Source organism: Pseudophryne corroboree, chromosome 2 (genome assembly GCF_028390025.1).
Source record: "Pseudophryne corroboree isolate aPseCor3 chromosome 2, aPseCor3.hap2, whole genome shotgun sequence".
Classification (NCBI taxonomy): domain Eukaryota; kingdom Metazoa; phylum Chordata; class Amphibia; order Anura; family Myobatrachidae; genus Pseudophryne; species Pseudophryne corroboree.
In genome coordinates, this window is record NC_086445.1 from 368,974,198 (window position 1) to 368,989,500 (window position 15,303).

Sequence of the window (15,303 nt, forward strand, 5' to 3'; positions counted from 1 at the left end):
ATTTGTGGTTCTTGTTTCACCAACAACCCACCTTTCCAAAATAGTAAAAGGCAGTATTCTGGGGTAAATGTAATAGAGTCAGAGTTGCTGGACTTCGGGCGAGAATGCCTGTATTTTTAAAGCAGCAATCATTTACAAGGCAAAACCAACCTGGTTATGCTGTGTAAATGATTGCCACTTTAAAAATATGGTCATTCTTGCCTGAAGTCCCATATCTCTGACAACGCAGATATAATTACATTTACCCCTCTATGTGTAGGGTTTGACAAAAAAAATCTCTGCACTTGAAATTGAAAACACATTTTGTTTCTCCACATTTTCGCTGTCTCAATTTGCTGTGTAGTAAGAATTTGGTAACCCAACAAGGACTACTATTTTAAAAACTATACAACCCATCACAATAAATGAGGAACCACTTCTTTTTATTTGATACAAGTTGGGGGATATAAGGTCTTCAGTCATCTCCCCCTCCGTCTGTGGAAAAATTTTATTTTTTGACTGCTGCTTCAAATATTGTCTGGGGATCAACAAACAATAACTACTAAGGTTGCACATTGTTTGAAAGAGGAAAATCCCTTCTTTAAATACAGCATATGTGTGTGGCTAGTATGAGGAAGATGGGGCACAACATGCCCTCTGACATCTAGTGCTGGGCAATATCGACTGGTGACCACAGGTGATATGGATGCCTACATAGTTGCTGGTGTCATTATGTGAAACATTAAATACACTTCCCATAGTGCAGCATAACATTGTGCAGTGATCATAGGTGTTCACCAGGCAATGAGTACTAACCGGACACATCATTTGAAAGAGGGTGGCCCTCTTTTGAAAAATGGGTGGACCTCACTTCACGGAAGCCAGGTTGGGGGGGAGAATGGCTCCCTTCCATGGAATCCATGATTTTTCTGAAGTGTAGGGGGAATAATAATAATAAAAAAGTAATCTCTATGAGGTTCTTCTCTTTCAAACAAGTATGTACCCTTCTACCTAGGTGCCAAGGTTAGGGAGATATACAGACTTGAAGTCCCTACCCCATCTCTGGCAATATGATTGAAGTTTTTTTTTTTTTTTCAAAAGTGACGGACTCAGTGATCCTGGGAACTCCCCAAGTAGGATTTGTGCCAGTGGAGAAAAGCTAAGTAACCAGGGGGCATTTTGCTGCAGAAGAGTGGGACATCCACAGTTTATAAGGTGTATGCAGATGACGAGCCCCACTCATTCTCCGCAGCCATGGGGTTAATTTTATTTAAATGGAAGAGGTTATTTTTTAAAATATATGCAGTTCATTACTCCAATATAATCCTACTCTATTGAGTACAAACTCATCAGAATAAAGTATTAGAAAAGCATTATTATTATGCATATTGCTATTTCTTTCTCAGTTATTTCAAACGTGGATTACATTTGCACTCATTTCAATTATTTTCCTGTTCAGAGAATAATATTATGTTCATACCTGCAAAAATCAAATTTAATGCTAAAGTTGATAATGGAAGAAGAGTTAGGATGTCTGAACCTCATTTCACAGACAGGACCATTTCACATCCCAATCTTTCTTCATCAGTAGGCTGCCATCCCCCACTGAGCTGTTGGGAGACCCTTTTCTTCCCATCATCTTCCTGCTTGGATTCATTCCCCCTCTCACAGATACTCTGAATGCAATATGAGGGGACAGCCGAATAACCTGCCAAAAGATCAGAATATATAGAATAAGCTGCTGTTAACATTCTTATTATCTCATTGGCTACCGCTGTGGCCAGTGTGATTGTGCCATTCATTAACACCACTGTTCTCTGACCAGCCCCAATATATTTTGGGGAATCTTGAAAAGGTATTGTATATACAATTAGGCTACACAGAAAACAGTGCATATTAGAATCTAGGGCCTAATTCAGACCTGATTGCTTTTGTGTGAACTTGCACAGTGGCGAATTATTGAATGACTGTACAGGCGGGATCAATACGTAATCCCGCCGGACGGGATCCCGGCGGTCGGAATCCTGACACCGGACTCCCAACCGGCGCAATCCCGAAAAAGGGGGTGAGCGCAACGCAGCCCCTTGTGGGCTCGCTGCGCTCGCCAAGCTGCGGGCATGGTGCCTCGCTACGCTTGGCACACTAATTTATTCTCCCTCTATGGGTGTCGTGGACACCCACAGAGGGAGAATATGTCAGGATTGTGCCGCTCGGGATTCCGGTGTCGGTATTCTGACCGCCGGGATTCCATCCGGCGGGACCTTGACTGCATCCCGCACAGGCATACGGATCATAATGCACACGCGCGAGGCCAAACTGCAAAAAAAATCCTGCATCTTTTTTGATTGCTAGGTGAACGCAGGATGATTGACAGGAAGCTGGTGTTTGGGGGTGGTAACTGGCCGTTTTCTGGGAATGTCAGGAAAAACGCAGACATCCCCAAGCGTTTTCAGGGAGGGTGTGTGACGTCAGCTAGGGCCCCGATCAGCCTGTTTCTATCGCACTGTAGGAGTAAGTCCTGAGCTATGCACAGACTGCACAAACTGGAAAAATCCTTCTTTAGCTAGTGAGATGCGAACGGATTTGCAGATGTCCGGCGTTTGCAAAGCTTTTGGCACAGCGTACACAGACTTGCACTGGCGTTTTTTCATTGTGGCTGGACGGTGACTATCCAATCGCAGACCTTTGCAAATTCGCAGAGGTGCGATCAGGTCTAAATTAGGCCCCTGGTGCCTACAACAATTATACTGCACCAAGGTAAACAAAGGAGACAAGGGGCTGATTTTTTTTCCAGTGCCACCTGTTAGCTGGCATTCAGTATTATTACACTAATGTTACCAAGCTGAAAACAGCTCTGTTCAGGGTAATTCAATAATTGTGTTGTATGTGTGTAAGTTCCTGCTTAGCCTACACATTGCAGAAGGCCACCATAATTAAGTTCCCAGCAGTTCTGTGTAGCTTATTTTTTGTTCGCGGTTGTATACGTTACGTTGAGTATGTCTGAGCTGAAAGAGTAAACTCTCTGCAGCAATTTATCAAAGTTTACAATTTTTGCACTAAAGGAAAATTGCTACCAGTTCTCGCAATGAAAATAATCATTGAGCTTAATCTAGAGTCATTTTCCACTAGAGAAAAACAGGAGCTGCGTTGGTAAATCTGCTCAGACGGGGTGTAGTCTACATCATTACATTTTCCAGTACTCAATGAGTAATTGAATTTAAGTACAACAGAATTTCCTTCACCATAGTATATTACATTTAAATACAACATACCGTACTGTAGTTGTTGCAACGCCTGTACATTTTTTCTTTTAAGTAAGCACTTCACTTAATACCACATAACTTCCTAAAATAAACAAAAACACATTTAGATTAGATACTGAAGATGAATGTCCCAAGGCTGTCTGTGACTGTCCTTTCCTTCTTACACAGTATTAAAGATTAATTTGTATATTATATACATATGTCCACCAGTATGTTATCCTGGAAAATATTAATTGCTGTGTGAATGAAGTATTTGTTTGTATAACAAGCACTTTATTTTTATATTCCCCCACATGCATGTTAATGCTTAAGATGGGTACACACTAGGCCATGTGCTCTATGAGCAATGTTGTCTAGGGTTTCCACCTCCTGGGCTGGGCGGTCGGTGGCAGTGCATACACACTGAGCGATATGACGACCATATCGCTCAGTGACGTCACGGCGTGGCAGGGCCATGCAGGCAGCTCTTGGACGACAGTCCAAATTGAGCTGTATGCACGGACGACAGCGAGGGTCATTAACAACCCACAGGGCAGCGCTTTGCTTGTTGGCACCGGCATACACACTTGCCGAGAAAGAAAACGACGTCGCTCAGAAAGGGTGAAAATGAGCGATGTTGTTTACTTTCTCGGCAAGTGTTAATGCACCTTTAAAATGTCTCAGTTAAAGCAAATTACAAACCAATCAAGGCTTTAGAAATGAGGGCTAAGGGAAACATATGAGAATAAACCTTTAGGATAAGAAATATTGTAAAACATAAATCTAGCTGCTAATAATCACAAATTTTCAGAGGTAGTCCCTTTTAAATGTCTCATAATTAAATAGAGGGACTATCTGCACAGTATCACTTCTGTATTCTCATATGTCTGTTCTTTTCCTGGAGTGTAACTTAGATTGTATGATGGAAAACAGAGAACATCTAAAAGACTGCATTATGTCTGATGGCCATGTCATTTTGAGGTGTATGGATCTATGATAATAATGTGTCTGCAGAGAATAGAGGACATGAAGTAATGCACTTCCTATTATCCATGGAAATGCTATTAAGTTTACTGTATATGATTAAATAACTATACAATAGCAATACATAAGTCAATTGTATTTTAGCTGCATTTGTCTTCTAATCCAACCCTTTATTCGGGATCCCGGAAGTCATAATACAGACTCCTGAATCCCGACACTATTCGGAAATGCCGACACTGGCATCTCGAATAGGGTCTCCAGCCAGAATTCCAACAGCCAGGATCCCTCATCTCATTGGGTGGTGTACAGTGGCTTCCAGCTGGGTTCTCCAAGTGTCTTACTACAAGAGGTCCTGATTTGTGATAATATGGAACTGAATTACATGGGTAACTTCAACGTGACTATTAAGCGATAACAGAACACAAATTTCAGCATTATTTTATAGATACTTTCTCTGTACACCTGTAAGTCACACATAAACTCAGTATTACCCCAGGACCCTTATGGAGAGATATAAACTGGAAAGTGGTAGTAGAACTTGCTTGTAACTGAGTAGGTATTTTTACAAGCAGTGAAAGACACGCTAGAGGTTGTTAAGCTAGGGACTGCAATGTATACACAGTAATGAAGTAACAGGAAATGATAGAGTTACATTTATATGCGAGGCAAGTAAATAGTGTTCACATCTGTGTAATCAGAATTAATGCATTCTATTTTAATATCATCAGCAATAGTGTTATGCACACCAGTGCCTGCAGTAAAGTACTGGTGTCAGAACTGTTATGCACTCCAGTGTCTGCAGGAATGTACTGGTGTTTGAACTGTTATGCAAAACAGATGGACTCACAGACAAACTGGGGGATATGACATAACGTACACAGAAGGTGATAGGGTAACAAAATACACAGAAAGTGAACAGAGAAGCCCAGAGGCTAAGGAACTGGGTATCTCCCTTGTATTAGAACTGCCCAGATGGAAAAAGCAAGATGTTGTGTTTTAATACGTAGAGAACCCGAAATGCTGTTGCTAAGGGCAACAGCAAAACCCTAAAGGGTTACCAACGGGTGTGGCAGTAAACTCCTTGGTCAGAGATGGAATGATAGACACAAGGAGAATCTCCACAATCCTAATTCTCACTTGCAGTGCACAGGTTTTAGCTTACTGCCACTAAACTGACCCCTGACACCTAGCACAGTGAGACAGGATTAGACAGGCAAGTCTTAGAATACAGCCGCAAACTTGCTAAGTTCACAGAGTAGTAACAGAACCCCAGCAAGCTAAACGACTGACTCCAGTCTTACTGCTAGGTCTGTATTGGCAGAGTGTAATACCAAATCCCCAGGCCTATTTGCAGTAAGCAACAAACAAATACAAAGCTACACAGTACTGGCTAACTTTCATGAACTGACTAACCAACAAAGATTCAGCAGCATCTGCCTACCCTGAAAAGAGGCCTTATAAAGCAGGTGCTGTCCACGCCCCACTCAGACCTCACAGACTGTGAGCACAAAAACCAGCACCGGATCCCCTGCCGTGCACAGAGCCTATAACCACTGCACAGCAAAAGACCCGAACCGGAGTATCAGCTGCGCTCAGGTTACTCCACTAGCACTTGTCTCCCGGTTGCCATGACGACGTGGCAGCACAGGGCAGGAGACCCTAACAGTACCCCCCCTCTGACGAGGGGTCAAAGAACCCCTACCACCGGGTTTATCGGGGAACTGCGAGAAGAAAGAGCGTATCAGTCTGGGGGCATGAAGATCACAACTGCGCACCCACGACCGCTCCTCCGGGCCATACCCCTTCCAGTGCACCAAAAATGACAGCCGACCCCGAACCACCTTGGAGTCAAGAATCCTTTCAACAACAAACTCCCTCTGGCCACGTATCAGAAGAGGGGAAGGTCTTCCACTGGAAGAAGGATTACTAATCGCCCGTTTTAAAAGGGAACAATGAAATGTTTTATTGATACCCAAAGAACGGGGCAGATCTAACTGAAATGCCACCGGATTGATAACCCTGGTGATCTTATAAGGGCCGATGAACCGGGGCCCTAACTTATGAGATGGCTGTCTCAACTTCAAATTCTTGGTAGACAACCAGACGAAGTCTCCTAATTTGAAGCTGCAGGGTCTTTTCCGCTTATCAAAAACCCTTTTGGTCACTAATGACACAGACACAAGGGCTTTCTTCACTTTCCGCCAAATACCTCTAAGAACCGAAACCACAGAGGAACCACCAGGCGTGGAGTCCAGGGGGTCAAAAGAATTGGCCTTAGGATGATGCCCATACACACAAAGGAAGGGAGAGATCCCTGTAGCAGAGTGAGCCGCGTTGTTATAGGCAAACTCCGCCATGGACAGATGAGCAACCCAGTCAGTCTGACACTTGGAGACATAACACCTGAGGAACTGCTCCAAGGACTGGTTCACCCTTTCAGTCTGCCCATTAGACTGCGGATGGTAGCCTGACGACAAGCTGACAGAAATCTGGAGATCGGAACAAAATGCCCTCCAGAATTTGGCCACAAACTGGGATCCGCGGTCAGAGACCACATCAAGTGGCAACCCGTGGAGACGCACAACATGCAGCATAAATAATTCAGACAGGCGTCTGGCTGATGGCAGCCCAACCAGTGGAACGAAGTGCGCCATCTTCGAAAACCTGTCAACGACAACCCAGATGGCTGTCATCCCCGAGGATTTGGGCAAGTCCACCACAAAATCCATTGAAATGTGGGTCCATGGCTTAGATGGGATAGAGAGTGGATGTAATGGGCCAACAGGAACCCCTCTAGGAGTCTTATTTCGGGCACAGATGTCACATGCCCGAACCCACTGATCCACATCCTTAGCCACCGAGGGCCACCACACCGCCCTAGATAGCAACTCCCGAGTTCTGGCAATACCCGGGTGACCTGCCGACTTCTTGGCATGGAATTCCAGGAACACTCGCTGTCTTAACCTAGGAGGCACAAACAAAAGACCTACCGGAAGGTCTGGAGGAGCCTGCTCCTGTGCTCTAAGGACTAATGATAAGAGGTCCTGGGTAATGCCCACTTTAATACATGATGGGGAAACAATGGGCAACGGCTCCTCGGTGGTCTCCTGGATTGGAGCAAAGCTCCGCGAGAGCGCATCAGCCTTGATGTTTTTTGACCCAGGGCGATATGTTATCAAAAAATTAAAGCAAGCAAAAAACAAAGCCCATCGTGCCTGCCTGGCATTGAGACGCTTCGCTGACTCTAAATATGCCAGATTCTTATGGTCAGTGAGAATTGAGACCACAAACTTAGCCCCCTCAAGCCAGTGTCTCCACTCCTCGAGTGCATCCTTAATAGCCAACAATTCCCGGTTACCCACGTCATAATTCATCTCGGCAGGCGAAAGTTTACGGGAAAAGTAAGCACAGGGATGAAGGCGATTATCAGACACTCCCATCTGAGAAAGCACTGCCCCAATACCCATCTCAGAGGCATCCACCTCCACCACAAAAGGACGCTCTGGATCTGGGTGTCGCAGCACCTTGGCCGAAACAAATGCCCTTTTGAGATGGGCAAAAGCCGCTTTAGCCTCACAAGACCAGTGAGCAACATCCGCCCCTTTCTTAGTGAGTGCCACCAAGGGCGCCACTATAGACGAAAATCCAGCGATAAATCGTCTATAAAAATTCGCAAAGCCCAGGAAACGCTGAAGCGCCTTCAAACTAGTGGGCTGCACCCAATCCAGGACTGCCTGTACCTTGGAACCCTCCATTTGGAAACCTTCTGGGGAGATAATATATCCTAGAAATGCGATTTGCTGAACTTCAAATTCGCACTTCTCCAGCTTCGCCCCAAGCCGGTGGTCTCTGAGTTTCTGGAGGACTAAGCGTACATGCTTCCGATGTTCCTCCAGGGAATGGGAGAAGATTAGGATGTCATCTAAGTATACAACTAAGAATCTATCCAAATATTCCCTGAGCACATCATTCATGAAATCCTGGAAGACTGCCGGGGCATTACAGAGCCCAAAAGGCATCACCAAATATTCATAATGCCCTGAGTGGGTATTAAAGGCAGTCTTCCATTCATCCCCCTCTCTTATTCGGATTAGATTGTACGCACCGCGTAGGTCAATCTTAGAAAAAATGGTGGCAGTACGAAGCTGGTCAAACAAGACCGAAATGAGAGGCAGTGGGTATGAGTTTTTAATCGTGATACGGTTCAATTCCCTGAAGTCGATGCAGGGTCGCAACGAACCGTCCTTTTTACCCACGAAGAAGAACCCCGACCCAACTGGAGACTGTGAAGGTCTGATAAATCCCTTAGCCAAGTTCTCCTGAATGTACTCTGCCATAGCCTGAGTCTCAGGACGTGACAGGGAGTACAACCTGCTCTTGGGAAGCTTAGCATTTGGCAACAAATCAATGGCACAGTCATAGGGGCGATGGGGAGGTAGTACCTCTGCAACTTTTTTGGAGAACACGTCCGCAAAATCTGCATAACACCCTGGCAATCCTGGCAAACTTAGCTGCGAGAGCCTGACTGGAAGGCTCAAGCAACTCCTGAAACAATCAGTACCCCAACTAAGAATCTCCCCAGAGACCCAGTCAAATTGAGGATTGTGGGCCCTTAACCAGGGTAACCCCCCAACACCAATGGGGCAAAAGTACAGACAGTCACATAAAAGGACAATTTTTCAGAGTGTGTGGCTCCAATAAACAAAGAAATCTGGCTAGTGCAAGAGGTAATTTTACCCTTGGGATAATGGTTCCCCGTTTAACCCACAAATCTCAATTTCCGATGCCAAGGGTACTAAGGGAACAGAGTGTTTCAGGGCGAATTGGCGGTTCATAAAAACCCCGTCGGCCCCACTGTCCACAAAGGCCTCAGTCTTGACAGTTTGACCGAGGATCTTCAAGGTCACCGGAATGATAAAAGTCTTCTTGGGAAATTCTGACTTCTGGCCTGACAGGATATTTCCCATCACCCTCAGGCCCTGAAGTTTTCCGGCTTTTCTGGGCATGATACTACCACATGACCTTTATTCCCACAGTACAAACACAACCCCTGCTGTCTCCTCCGCGTCTTCTCACGCGAGGAGAGGCGGGTAGCCCCAATCTGCTTAGGCTCCTCAGAAAATTCCTCAGAGTCTGAGGTTCCCTTGGGAAGGAAGGAAATCTCAGTCTCCCTTTCAAGCCTACGCTCTCTCAGCCGTCTATCCACCCGGATGGATAACTGCATGAGCTGATCCAAGCTATCAGGCAAGGGATATTGTACCAGTTGGTCCTTTATCTGGTTAGAAAGACCTCTTCGGTACTGGTGTCTCAGGGCTGGGTCATTCCACTGGGTATCATGGGCCAACCTCCGAAACTCCGTACAGTAAACCTCAACTGGCCTTCGCCCTTGCTTAAGGATCGAAATCTGAGCCTCGGCTGAGGCCGTCTTGTCAGGGTCATCATACAACATGCCCAGTGCCGTAAAAAAAGCATCAACACTTTTAAGCGACGGACAGTCAGGCTGCAACCCATATGCCCAGACCTGTGGGTCTCCTTGTAGCAAGGAAATCACTATGCCCACCCGCTGAATCTCCGACCCAGAAGACTGAGGCCTAAGCCGGAAATATAGCTTGCAGCTCTCCTTGAAACAAAAGAACTGCGAGCGATCTCCAGAAAAACGATCCGGGAGATTTACTTTCGGCTCCTTAACCCCTGCAGGTGCTGCTGCTGCGGGAGCTCCGCCAGCAGCCTGGGAGGTGTGCATTTTAATGGACAAATCATTAAATTGTCGAGTCAGGACCTGCACCTGATCGACCACCTGTTGCAACGTATTTTGAGGGGTATGCTCCATATTCCCACAAAATTTCAACAGGAGTATTAGGCTGCTGAATATGTTATGCACACCAGTGCCTGCAGTAAAGTACTGGTGTCAGAACTGTTATGCACTCCAGTGTCTGCAGGAATGTACTGGTGTTTGAACTGTTATGCAAAACAGATGGACTCACAGACAAACTGGGGGATATGACATAACGTACACAGAAGGTGATAGGGTAACAAAATACACAGAAAGTGAACAGAGAAGCCCAGAGGCTAAGGAACTGGGTATCTCCCTTGTATTAGAACTGCCCAGATGGAAAAAGCAAGATGTTGTGTTTTAATACGTAGAGAACCCGAAATGCTGTTGCTAAGGGCAACAGCAAAACCCTAAAGGGTTACCAACGGGTGTGGCAGTAAACTCCTTGGTCAGAGATGGAATGATAGACACAAGGAGAATCTCCACAATCCTAATTCTCACTTGCAGTGCACAGGTTTTAGCTTACTGCCACTAAACTGACCCCTGACACCTAGCACAGTGAGACAGGATTAGACAGGCAAGTCTTAGAATACAGCCGCAAACTTGCTAAGTTCACAGAGTAGTAACAGAACCCCAGCAAGCTAAACGACTGACTCCAGTCTTACTGCTAGGTCTGGATTGGCAGAGTGTAATACCAAATCCCCAGGCCTATTTGCAGTAAGCAACAAACAAATACAAAGCTACACAGTACTGGCTAACTTTCATGAACTGACTAACCAACAAAGATTCAGCAGCATCTGCCTACCCTGAAAAGAGGCCTTATAAAGCAGGTGCTGTCCACGCCCCACTCAGACCTCACAGACTGTGAGCACAAAAACCAGCACCGGATCCCCTGCCGTGCACAGAGCCTATAACCACTGCACAGCAAAAGACCCGAACCGGAGTATCAGCTGCGCTCAGGTTACTCCACTAGCACTTGTCTCCCGGTTGCCATGACGACGTGGCAGCACAGGGCAGGAGACCCTAACAAATAACATCTACTCTGTGGCTTAAGAGCAGTATTAGATAACATACCTGAATGATTATGCTGTATGCCTAGTCCTGGGAAATTCTTTTCTATAGTTGAGCAAAAAAGTTTCATAAAGATTCCTGTTCGCACTACCTAGGGGTTTGTTCATATGGAGATCTTCTAGTTTACATGCGGTGTGCTCACAGCATGAACGCTATATAAACACGGAAGCATAGTATTTGACAGCAGATAACTACTTGGCCCATTTAGTCTGCCCTAAACACATATCTACGCATACAGTTACATACTAGGGTTCATTTTTGTTGGGAGTATATTTTTGGATTGTGGAGGAAACCGGAGTAATCATGGGGAGGATATACAAACTCTACACAGTTAGGGCCATTGTGGGAATTCAAGCCATACCCCCAGTGCTGTGAGGTAGTAATGCTAACCATTACACCATCCATGCTGCCCCATATGTTTGCCATCAGATGGCATAGGGATTATTGGCCACCATTCCCCCTATTCACATAGAAATGTACACCATACATGCCTGCATTTTGGCTGCCTCCTCATGGAAGAGGCAGCCAGGATGGTAGAGTGGGGGGCGTGGCTGTGGCATGAGGGGGTAACGCAGGGGACAGTGACGCCAAATAGGCGCGGTCCCAGGGTGCAGCAGCGAAATCACGTCATTCCGGCCCCACTACACAATGACGAGATTACCAGCATTGTGTCACGATCCGGGTATCTGGACGCCATTTCTTACCCATCAGATGCCTCCTAAGGCTGGCTCAGCGCTCCAGCACCGGATCCCATCTGTTATCCTAATGTTCACATTCCTGCATCCTCTCCTGTCTCTCTGAGACGCTGTCACAGTAACGCCATAATACATCTGGCATGGCGTTTCCCGCGGCCTCCGCCGCCGTCCCTGAGCTTCTGCATGCAGAGTGTCAGAGTGGATTACGTCAGCCGCGGCCTCCGCTGTGTCCGCGTGGTTGGATGTGCACTTGTCTGCCTGGCGTCTCCTGTCTCCAGTGGCCGGCGCCGCCATTACTGTTTTCATTACCACATGGATTACAAACCAAACTTCCCTCCAAGTGTCTGCATGGGCGCAGCTATCTTGGATTCTGTCAGCTGATCATTTCCTCCAATCTGTTGTCAGTATTGTTAATCTGCATAATTGCCTAGCCAATCCCTTCCTTGCTGCAGGTATAAATACACTGTGCCTGAGCAAGGAAGGCGTCAGTGCTTTGGTTGTCAAACCTAGTTCCTGTTTGTCTCTCTCCTGTGATTGTCTTCCAGGTTCCAGCTCCTGTCTCAAGACTTCCACCATAGAGCCCCGCACCAGCATTCCACCTGCGGTGTAGCCTGACTCTCCGATCCATTTTGGATTCATCTGTTTCCAGCCACAACATTACCTGCTTCCAGCCCAGCTTCCAGCAGAGTACAGCTTCTCTTAAAGGGCCGGTGTCCTTTCTACAGTTTACCACTCTCCACCGGTATTATTATTTCTCCGCTCTCAAGCTCTACATTTCATTCATATTGCATCGCTCTCAAGCTTCATTTATTATTTAACTGGTTCCAGCCAGTATCCACTCCGTGCCAACATCTGTCTGGTTCCAACCAGAACCCACAGCAGCTATTTTATTTACAGCAGTCCAGCTTTCCCTGGAACACCAGCTGGTACGATCCTGGGCTTTCTTCATTGCTACAGTCGGACCTGGTAAGGACTTTCCAACTCGCAGATAATAAGAACTGTCTCATACTACCAGAGCTCTGTGGCCCCTGCCACCCTGTAGTACCCAGGAACTGTATTATTTCTCTGCTGATTTTATGTTTCTTTTACTGCTACTGTGATGCATGGAGTTTGTCATAAATAAACATCATTGACTTTTATTCAAGTTGTCGTGGTCACGCCTTCGGGCGGTTATTCTTCATGTTACTTACATGTCCAGGGGTCTGATACAACCTCCCAGGTTCCGGTACATCTCAGCCCCTACAACTGAGGCTGCCTCCCGTCAGCTCAGGCCCTCAGTTGTGACAGTAAGCACTGACCTAATGAATCCAGCCGGAGACCAGGATCAAGCGGCCAGACCGATGCAAGAACTGGCAGCCCGACTAGAACATCAGGAGGCTGCACAGGGCCACATCATCCGCTGTCTCCAGGATCTCTCTACTCGGCTGGATGGGATTCAGACAACTCTCCGTGGATCAGGCGCGTCTGGTGCGTCAACCACAGTGACTCCAGCTATAACCCCACCCACCTTACCCATTTCTGCTCCACGTCTTCATCTTCCAACGCCAGCAAAATTTGACGGATCTCCAAGATTCTGCAGGGGATTTCTCAACCAGTGTGAGATTCAGTTTGAGCTACAACCTGGCAATTTTCCCAGTGACCGTACAAAAATTGCCTACATTATTTCTCTTCTCAGTGGCTCAGCCCTTGATTGGGCATCACCGTTATGGGAGAGGTCCGACACCCTGCTATCTTCTTACACTGCATTCGTGTCAACATTCAGGCGCATCTTCGACGAGCCAGGCCGGGTAACCTCAGCTTCATCCGAGATTCTCCGTTTACGCCAGGGGTCACGTACTGTAGGACAATATCTGATACAGTTCCAGAGAAGGTTCCACCTCGAGGCCGAACTTATCCGTTGTCTCTGCCTGAGACGCATTCTATGGAGGAATACATTAAAGAGAACCTAGCAAAGGGGTTCATTCGACCTTCTTCTTCTCCAGCCGGCGCAGGCTTCTTTTTTGTAAAAAAGAAAGATGGTGGTCTGCGGCCGTGCATCGACTACAGAGGTTTGAACGACATTACCATCAAGAACCGTTATCCTTTACCCCTGATTACTGAGCTCTTTGACAGAGTTAGCGGAGCTACCATCTTTACAAAGCTGGACTTGAGAGGTGCATACAATCTCATCCGGATCCGTGAGGGTGACGAATGGAAGACCGCCTTTAACACCCGTGACGGACATTATGAGTACCTCGTCATGCCCTTCGGATTGAGCAATGCTCCAGCTGTCTTCCAGCATTTTGTCAATGAGATCTTCAGAGACATTCTATACCGTCATGTCGTGGTCTATCTAGACGATATCCTCATTTTTGCCAACGATTTAGAGGAACATCGTTTTTGGGTTAAAGAGGTTCTGTCCCGTCTCCGTGTCAATCATCTCTATTGCAAATTAGAGAAATGCGTCTTTGAAGTCAAGTCCATTCCGTTTCTAGGGTACATTGTGTCCGGTTCCGGACTAGAGATGGATCCTGAGAAACTACAAGCAATCCAAAATTGGCCGGTACCCTTAACCCTCAAAGGGGTCCAGAGGTTCTTAGGGTTCGCCAACTATTACCGAAAGTTTATACGAGACTTTTCCACCATTGTGGCGCCTATTACTGCTTTCACTAAGAAGGGTGCTAACCCGTCCAAGTGGTCTGAAGAAGCCATGCAAGCATTTCATCTGTTAAAACAAAGGTTCATCTCTGCGCCTGTTCTGAAACAGCCTGACATCGACTCTCCTTTCATCTTAGAGGTGGATGCCTCCTCTGTTGGAGTAGGAGCGGTGTTATCTCAGAGGGCTAAAGATGGCCATTTACACCCTTGCAGTTTCTTCTCCCGAAAGTTCTCCCCAGCTGAGCGCAACTATGCCATTGGCGACCAGGAGTTGCTAGCCATCAAGCTCGCTCTAGAAGAGTGGAGGTATCTGTTGGAGGGAGCTTCTCATTCAATCACCATACTTACAGACCACAAGAACCTTTTATATCTGAAAGGCGCACAATGTCTCAACCCTCGTCAGGCCAGATGGGCACTTTTCTTTTCCAGGTTCGACTTTAAACTCCAGTTCTGTCCGGGCTCTCAGAATCGCAAGGCCGATGCCCTTTCCCGCTCATGGGAGCAAGAAAATGAGTCAGAGTCTTCAGACAAGCATCCTATTATAAATCCGTTGGCATTCTCCACGGTAGGGATGGACTCTACGCCCCCATCAGGGAAAAGTTTTGTGAAACCGATGCTAAGGAAGAAGCTCATGCATTGGGCCCATGCTTCCCGTTTTGCCGGACATACAGGTATCCAAAAAACCCTGGAGTTTATCTCTAGGTCCTATTGGTGGCCAACTCTGAAAAAGGACGTCTTGGAGTTTATTGCATCTTGCCCAAAGTGTGCTCAACATAAGGTATCCCGCCAGTCGCCTGCGGGGCAACTGGTTCCACTATCTGTTCCCCGTCGACCTTGGACCCATTTGTCGATGGATTTTATTACAGATTTACCCATGTGCAACAAGTTCAATACCATCTGGGTGGTAGTTGACCGGTTCACC

General features: G+C 46.5%; 1 long non-coding RNA gene across 1 annotated transcript in view; it reads right to left on the reverse strand.

The window, feature by feature from the left end:
• Nucleotides 1-756: 756 nt before the first annotated feature.
• Nucleotides 757-15,303, reverse strand: part of LOC135050814 (uncharacterized) — a 41,401-nt gene continuing 26,854 nt past the window's right edge. Inside the window, exons 2-3 of the long non-coding RNA XR_010241841.1 lie at nucleotides 3,252-3,324; nucleotides 757-1,687 (exon numbers count right to left, since the gene is read on the reverse strand). This is a non-coding gene — a long non-coding RNA (uncharacterized LOC135050814). The remainder of the gene's footprint in view (nucleotides 1,688-3,251; nucleotides 3,325-15,303) is intronic.